The sequence below is a fragment of the Lepisosteus platostomus genome, chromosome 5 (assembly GCF_059453375.1).
Source record: "Lepisosteus platostomus isolate fLepPlt1 chromosome 5, fLepPlt1.hap1, whole genome shotgun sequence".
Classification (NCBI taxonomy): Eukaryota; Metazoa; Chordata; class Actinopteri; order Semionotiformes; family Lepisosteidae; genus Lepisosteus; species Lepisosteus platostomus.
In genome coordinates, this window is record NC_142615.1 from 23759153 (window position 1) to 23766867 (window position 7715).

General features: G+C 53.4%; 1 pseudogene; it reads left to right on the plus strand.

Moving 5' to 3' along the window:
• Positions 1-2018: 2018 nt before the first annotated feature.
• LOC148665154 (5S ribosomal RNA) lies at positions 2019-2137 on the plus strand (annotated as a pseudogene).
• Positions 2138-7715: the final 5578 nt, after the last annotated feature.

A 7715-nucleotide genomic window follows, 5' to 3' on the forward strand; every position in this document is an offset into this window, starting at 1 on the left:
ACCACAGCAACATGGAGAGGACAAGGGACTTTTTAGAAAAGAGGAGTCCTTACCTCTTTTTAGAAGCGGCCGCCTAACTTTTCCTCTCCATGTCCGTGTGGTTTAATTTAGATGGATACTTCTTCATCATTTGGGTCACGTATCCGCCAATCTGCCTCCTCCTTTTTAGAGGACGTTGTAAACCTTTAGGAACAATATAATCTAGCAACAAGGTTATGTCACTGTAATTAGGCTTAAGACAATCAAGAACAAGGCTTGCCTTTCTTCGAAATTCTTTACGGTCATCAGGCAATTTAGGAAAAGACTTAACTAATGCAAATAATTCACTAGGAGACCAATGTCAATGTACATATGCTGGAGTTCCTTCTGGACCTGTAAAAGTGCACATTAGCATTTCACGAACAAGTGAAAAGGCTTTGGCTCCGGACCGCTTTCTAGTTTCGGTGGAGACTTTTTCTTTTTAGAAGGCATGGCCATGACTTTAGCTGCATCTTGCTGTTCTTTAGTTTCAAGACTAGTCTTTTTTGAAGCTTCCCATTATTTCTGTGATTCCTCTTTCCATTACATAAGTTTTCCAATTCACTTTATTTCCTTTCGACTCCTTCTCTTCTAAGTTTCCCCTTCTTCAGGAAACTTCTTTTTCCTAATTCAACTTTCCTCTGTCCATTCTGATTCACTTACAAAGATCCTTCATAGTTATGGGCCCCTAATTATCATATATAAATTATGTGCAAGTTCCCTTACACCTATTACCCTAGCTTTACAGTTCATGAACATAAAACATTTTTTTTACTCTAACCCAGGCTATAATTGTTTCTCTGAATTTGTCGTACATGTACTTTTGCTGGACTGCTCGGTCCCTTTTTCATCTTTGAATTTTAATTTCCCGTTTTTACCGATCGGTGCCTTACTTAGAACCTTATCACATCAACTACTCCGCAGAGCAAAAACCACACGTCTGTGTTAAGATAAGTTCTTTATATGAGTCCCAGACTCATCAAACCCGCGTGAGAACACCCCTGTGGCTCACTTCTCAAACTATTAATTTTTAAGGATCACTTACTGGCGTCAGACAGCTGCCAATTCTCCAGACGCGTTTCTGGAAGGATAAACAATTTATCCTTCGAGGTTCGTCCAATTTTGCTAAAATTGTCAGGGTCCGGATGGAGTTTCAGCAGCCGTTCGCGTTCAGGTTTCTGATCCCGGACAAGCCCCCAAATTGTCATGGAACTATCAAGGAAGCCACAAGAGAGAGTTCTCACCTGAGTAGGGTCTTTATTTCAATATTGCAAGCCCTGCTGCCACTTCGCAAAGTGCAACCAGAGACTCAATTTGTTACAAGCAGTACAGGGTTTTTAAAAGACGTTGCGCTGTAAAAAAGCTCAGCGCTTTGTCCCTTCTTAAAGTTCCCCTTTCCCTAAGAGAAAACAGATTACATCAAAAAGCGAGAGAAGAAGCACTAGATTTGTTATTCAAAGCTAATCAGTTACTTTCAGCTAATTCTAACGACCCAGACAGCATATATTGTTTTGGTACATTGTCTTCTAAAGTAACCTAAACAGTGTACTTTGTTGATGCACTGTTTTCTAAAATTCTGCACGTACTGTAGCACAGCATTTACATCCTTGAAATATATTATATTAAAGCACCAATATATTTTTTGCAAAGCTCTCTACATTTTAAGAAACAATTTACTTATTAGATTTCCACTTCAAGACTTGTTCGGCTGGCGTTCGGGGAGTCGCGTTTTTCAGAATTGTATTGAGATTGTTTTCCACCGAGCTCAGATGTCAAAGCACAGCAGCAGCTCTCCACAGCGATCCTCTATACTCCCGCAGCTCCGTCCTCATTGGAAGGAAGCAAGAGTGAAAGGCTGAAGTGAAATAGAGCGGGGACGAAGGCAGTGAAGAGAGAGAATGTGGGAAGAAGAGAAAAACGCAAGGGAAAAAAAGCAGCGTCATAAAAGAGGTGACGGAGCTGTCCTCTCAATAAGAAGGGTGCAAGCGAGCCTTGCTCTCGCTTACGGCCACACCCCCTTGAGCACACCTGATCTTGTCTGATTTCGGAAGCTAAACAGGGATGGGCCTGGTTAGTACTTGGATGAGAGACGTCCTTGGAATACCAGGTGCTGTAAGCTTTTAAGCATAGGAGGCGCCCTATCCCCGCTCGCTCGCTCATTCCCTTGTTCACACGTGCAGTGCGGCTTGTCCGTCTGTTTATTTGTCAGCTTTGGCGAGACTCGGGTGCTTGTGTATTAGCGTGAGCATTTTTTATTCTATTCTCAGTGAAGAGAGAGAACGTGGAAGAAGAGAAAAACGCAAGGGAAAAAAAGCAGCGTCGTAAAAGAGGTGACGGAGTTGTCCTCTCTATAAGAAGGAGAAGAAGAAGAGGAACAGAGGATTTGTTTGTCTTAAGTAAGACTTTGATTTTTGTGGTTTTTTGGTGTTTTTGGTTGATTTTTGAAGCCCTCCCCTTCAGCCTAGCTCTGTTTGGGGAGGGGAGAGACTTTTGGGGTTTTTTTGTTGCTTTTTTGTTGCTTTCTGAGTCCTGTTTGTGTTTTAATGGAAGGAAAAAACATGGAGGCAGAGAATGTTATTGTAGTGGAGGAGGAGAGTGGTGTAGGAAAGAGAAGGATTAGGAATTCGGACCGACTCCCCCGGCGGGTTTTTGCAAGGGTGCATACTTTTGTGGTGGATGTGAGCGGTGTGGAGAAACCGTGGCGTGGAGATAATAGCGGGTGCTATTATCGCAGCGGTGCACGGCGTCTGTGGGGAGGGCTCTCTTTTTGCCTGCCGCCCCCAGACGCCAAAAGAGTTTGAACTGACTCTGGACTCAAAGGAACATGCAGACACGGTGACTGTGGGGCTGGATGTGCAGGCCACACCCTGCTACTGCCACTGGCTGGAGCGGAAGGAGGTAGTGGTGTCCTTCCTCCACCTCCCGGCATATATCTCAGATTAGACTATCAAGGAGAAGCTGAGTAGCTGGGGGGTGAGAGTGATTTCGGACATCAGGATGCGCCACTAACCCGGGACCACCATTGCTGATGGCACGAGGTTTGTTCGGATTCGCTTTCCCGAGCATGTAGCCTCGTTGCCATACAGCACCCGCTTCGCCACGGCAGAGGGGGGGCAGTACTTCAGGGTCCTCCACGACCAGCAACAAAGGGTGTGTCATGTCTGCCTGGACTCGGGGCACATCGCCAAGGATTGCCCTGAGTTCCTCTTCTATGAGTGCAGACAGCCCGGCCACTGCGCCAGGAACTGCACCACTGCCAAGTGCCCGGACTGCCTCCATGCGCTCATGAGCTGCAACTGCGAGCCGGAGCCGGAAGATCCAGCCGGAGCAGGAGCAGCTGCCCGCAACGCTGAAGGGTTGAAGATGGACTACGGGTGGCCACTGCAGCTGAGCATGGAGAGTTGCCAGCAGCGGTGCCCCAGGACCCCAGTGAGCCAGCAACGCCCCAGCCGGTGATGGGGGAGAGGCAGAGGGAGGCCCCTCCAATCTTGGGTACAGTGCAGCAGAAAGGAGCCGGGGACCAGCCAGCATCTCCACCAGCAGGGGCGCCCCGTTGCCCTAACAATCCTGCTGCATCCCACTCTGTGCCGCAAGAGAAGCAGAGGGAGGTTGCTCCACAACATGCGGCGGTGCAGCGTGGTGCAGCTGAGATCCTACGGGCACCACCACCACCAGAGGCGGCCCCTCAGCGTACCAGTGGGCTTATGACACCCCAGCCTGTGCAGGGAGAGATGCAGAGGGAGGAGGCGACGGCACCAGCACCACCACCACCATCACCGTCAGCGGTTCCCCAGTTTACCGGTGAGCCAGCAGGGCCTTCTTCTGGGCCAGGGGATGAGAAGCCTGCTGGGGTCAGCAAAGGCACTGCTGCGAGGCGTGTGACCAAGCAGCAGCGGCAACGGCGACAAGACCCTGGCAAGGTGGACATAGGCCCAAACGAAGAGATGCCCGAGGACCCAGAGGAGCCTGAGGGGAAGCGCCCAGTTGCCCTGCAGTGGCCACAAGACACCCTGCCAGGTGAGGGAGCCTCTTCAATACTCGGTCAGGCACCGTTGGCAGAGACTGAGGAAGGGGAGTTGGATATGGTCGTGGGAGGAGAGGTAGGGGAAGTGGTGGAAGAAGGAATGGAGGATGGGTGTCTTGAGATGGATGGGGCAGGGACAGAGGAGGGGGAATTACTGAGCATGGAGATGGAGGGGGAAGGGGAGGTGGTGGAGATGGATGGGGTGGAGAGGGAGGACAGGGAGGAGGGGGAGGGGAGTGGGCAAGCCGGGGTACAACTGCCTGGGCCCTCGAAGGCCGGGATCCAGTGGCACCACGTCAGGCCTCAGCCCAACCTCAAGCCCAGTTCAAGAGTTGTCCGCAGACCCATCCCTGATGTCTCTGCGGTGGCGGAGACAGGAGGTGGGGAGGAAGCAGCAAGTGTTGGCAATGAGAATGTGGCAGAAAGGGCGGGGAAACTGTTGTGAGGACCGGAGAATTAACTTCACTCTTATGGCCATATACATGATGGCATCTTTCGCCTCTTTAAATGCCAACGGGCTGAGGGACAGAGCGAAGCTGGGGGCAGTGTTAGCTCTGCTGGGACGGATGGATGTTGTCTGCCTCCAGGAGACCTTCTGGGACAAGGAGTGTGTCCGAAAGGTGCGAGCACAGTGGGACTGGGAGCTGTTTTACAGCAACGCCTCCGGCCTGTGCAGGAGGGGGGGTGGCCGTGCTGGTGAGGAGGGGAGTGTACGAGAGCGTAAGGCTCCTGCACCGCGACACGGACGGCCGGCTCCTGCAGGTCTGTCTCGGGTTTCTGGGACAGTCCGTGTTGCTGAGCAACATCTACGCCCCCAATGGGGAAGCTGAGCGGCTCGCCTTCTTCAAGCAGCCAGGGCTGGTCGTCGGAGATTTTAACTGTGCACTGAGTGCGCTCGATGTCGCGGTTGGGATGACCTTTAAGAGCAGCGCTGCTCGCAGCTTCCTGGAGCGCAGTGCGGAGGCTCATGGGTTTGTGGATGCGTGGTGTCAGGCTTATGGTGTGCGGAGGGACTTTTTTCGGCGGCAGGTCGTTGAAGGTGTCTTGAGACAGAGCCGGATCGACCTGTTGCTGGGGCACATGAGTCTCTTCCCGTGCCTGAGCCGGATGCGGTATGTGTTCACGACCCTGAGCGACCATGCTGTGCTTCACTTCTCTGTAGCAGGGGCACAGGAGGACCGGGGCCCCGGCCCCTGGTGCTTTAATAACGCGCTCCTGGGGGAGGCTTCATTGTGTCAGGGCATAGAAGACCTAATCCGGCAGCAGCTGCAGTGTCCCCTGTATAGGTCAGAAAAGCTGGTCAGGTGGGATAATCTCAAGTACGGCATCAAAGAGTTCAGTATCTCGTATGGCCTGTCCCGGGGGCGGGAGAAGGCCAGGCGGGAGAGAGAGCTTCGGGCTCGGATCACCTCAGAGCTCGGGCTCCTGGCAGATCACGGCGGGGGCTGCGAGCTCTTGCTGGAGCTGAGGGGTGAGCTGCAAGCCCTGGAGGAGGAGAAGTGGAGAGGAGCCAGGGTGCGCAGCAGAGCCCAGTATCTGGCCGAGGGCGAGAAGAGCACGAGGTTCTTCTTCGTCCTGGAGGAGGAGAGGCAGCGCAGCTCCTTCATTGAGGAACTGGTGGGAGAGGACGGTGTGCGGCTCTCTGCCCCCGAGGCCGTTAGGAATGAGGTGTTTTCTTTTTATAGCGTCTTGTTCTGGCCGAAGTGGTGGATGAGCAGCAGACCCGGGCCATGCTGGCTTGGGTGAGTACCCGCCTGTCACAGAGCGATCGTGAGCTCTGTGACAGTGCGCTGAGCTTGGAGGAAGTGCTTGAAGCACTTCGGGGCTCGTCTCCTAACAAGAGCCCAGGGTGGGACGGGCTCTCCTCCGAGCTCTACAGACACTTTCAGCAGTCCCAGGGGCCCCTCCTTCTGGAGGTGTTCCAGGAGATTGCCAGGACCGGCGCTCTGACCCCATCTATGAGAAGGGGGGTGATCTCTCTTGTCTACAAAAAGCAGGGGGATCCCTCTCTTTTGAAAAACTTTCGCCCGATCAGTCTGTTGAACACAGACTATAAGATACTAACTCGTGTTCTCTCCCTCGGGCTCGGGAAGGTTCTGCCCAGGATCCTGTCGCCTTCGCAGACCTACTGCGTCAAGTGGAGAGACATCGCGGACACGGTGTGCTCCATCAGAGATGTTGTGGACCTTATGCGGGAGCAGCCGAGGGGTGGATACGTCCTGAAACTGGACCAGGAGAAGGCCTTCGACAGGGTGGAGCATTCCTTCCTGTTTGAGGTCTTGAAGAGCTTTGGCTTCGGCGAGGCCTTCATCTCCTGGGTGAGGCTCGTGTACAAGGGGATCGTGAGCTGTGTCAAGGTGAATGGTTCCCTCACGAGCTTCTTTCCAGTGACCTTGCCTGGGGGCACCGCCACCTCGTTGATCTACCAATATGCTGACGACACCAGACTGACGTTGGCAGAGGTGGCGGAGATCTCGGCCATTTAGAGGTGGTGCGCTGCCTCGGGCGCCAAGGTAAACTTGGAGAAGTCTGAGGTCATGCCGGTGGGGAGGGCAGACCTTGCCCCGCTCTTCGGTTACCCTTTCAGGGTTGAGACGGGTCACCTGAAGGTCCTTGGCATCTACATTAACGCTGATGAGCAGGCCACTGGGCTTCTCCTGTGGAAGGAGAAGCTCATTAAGATGAGGGCAAATTAAATCGGTGGAGACACAGGTCCCTGACCCTAAAGGGAAGGGTCCTGCTCGTTAACACACTGTGCCTGTCCCTCTTGTGGTACCCACTGTCTGTGATGCCTCTTCCTGAACGGGTAGAGAATGAGATTAGGCAACTGGTGGTGGGATTCGTGTGGGAGGGGAAGCCTCCGCGGGTCACTCATGACACCCTCATTGGGTAAATCTCCAGGGGTGGGCTGAAGCTGTGTGATGTAGGCCTGAAGCTGAAAAGCTTTAGGCTGAAAGTAGTGAAGAAGTTCCTTGACCTGGATAATGTCAGCATTTGGAAGATTGGTATGGGAAGCTACCTCGAGACTTGCGGGGGCTTGGGGCAGGAGACTCTCCTGGTGAGGCTGACTCCGGGGTTGATAAAACATCTGCCCTCCTTTTACAGGGAGGTCCTGCTGGCGAGGGGGTAGTTCATGTCCCAGCATGTCTCCTACACGCCGGAGACCCGGGCCCAGATTCTGGAACAGCCTCTGTTCCTCGACCCCCTGCTGGTGTCTCGATGGAACAGGCAGCTCTACGAGGCTGGCATATCCAAGGTCAAGGATCTACTTTATGAAGTAAAGGACGGATTTCTGCCCACCCAGGCAATTGTCGACGCTGTGCGAGAGGTCAACGACGAGCTGCCTGTCAGTAAGATCCGTCAGGATTACGAGCAGCTCAAACTCGGTCTCCCGGACAGTTGGCTGGAGAAGCTCCATCTACAAGACGGGGCAGCAGGCCCGGCCTGGCCGGAGCTGAGGGTGAAGTGGGGGGACTGTGGGGTGGACCTCCTGGGGTGCACCACCAGCATGTTCTGCAGGCTGATGGTGGCGAAACGCTTCAGAGTGCCGGTCTCAGAGGTGTTCTGGGGTAAGATCTTCCCCCAGCTCGAGCCAGGGCGTACTTGACGGATCTGCTGGATGGCCTGTTTCGCTCTGTTCGAGGAGCTGTTCTTGACGGGGTGCCCTAGAAAG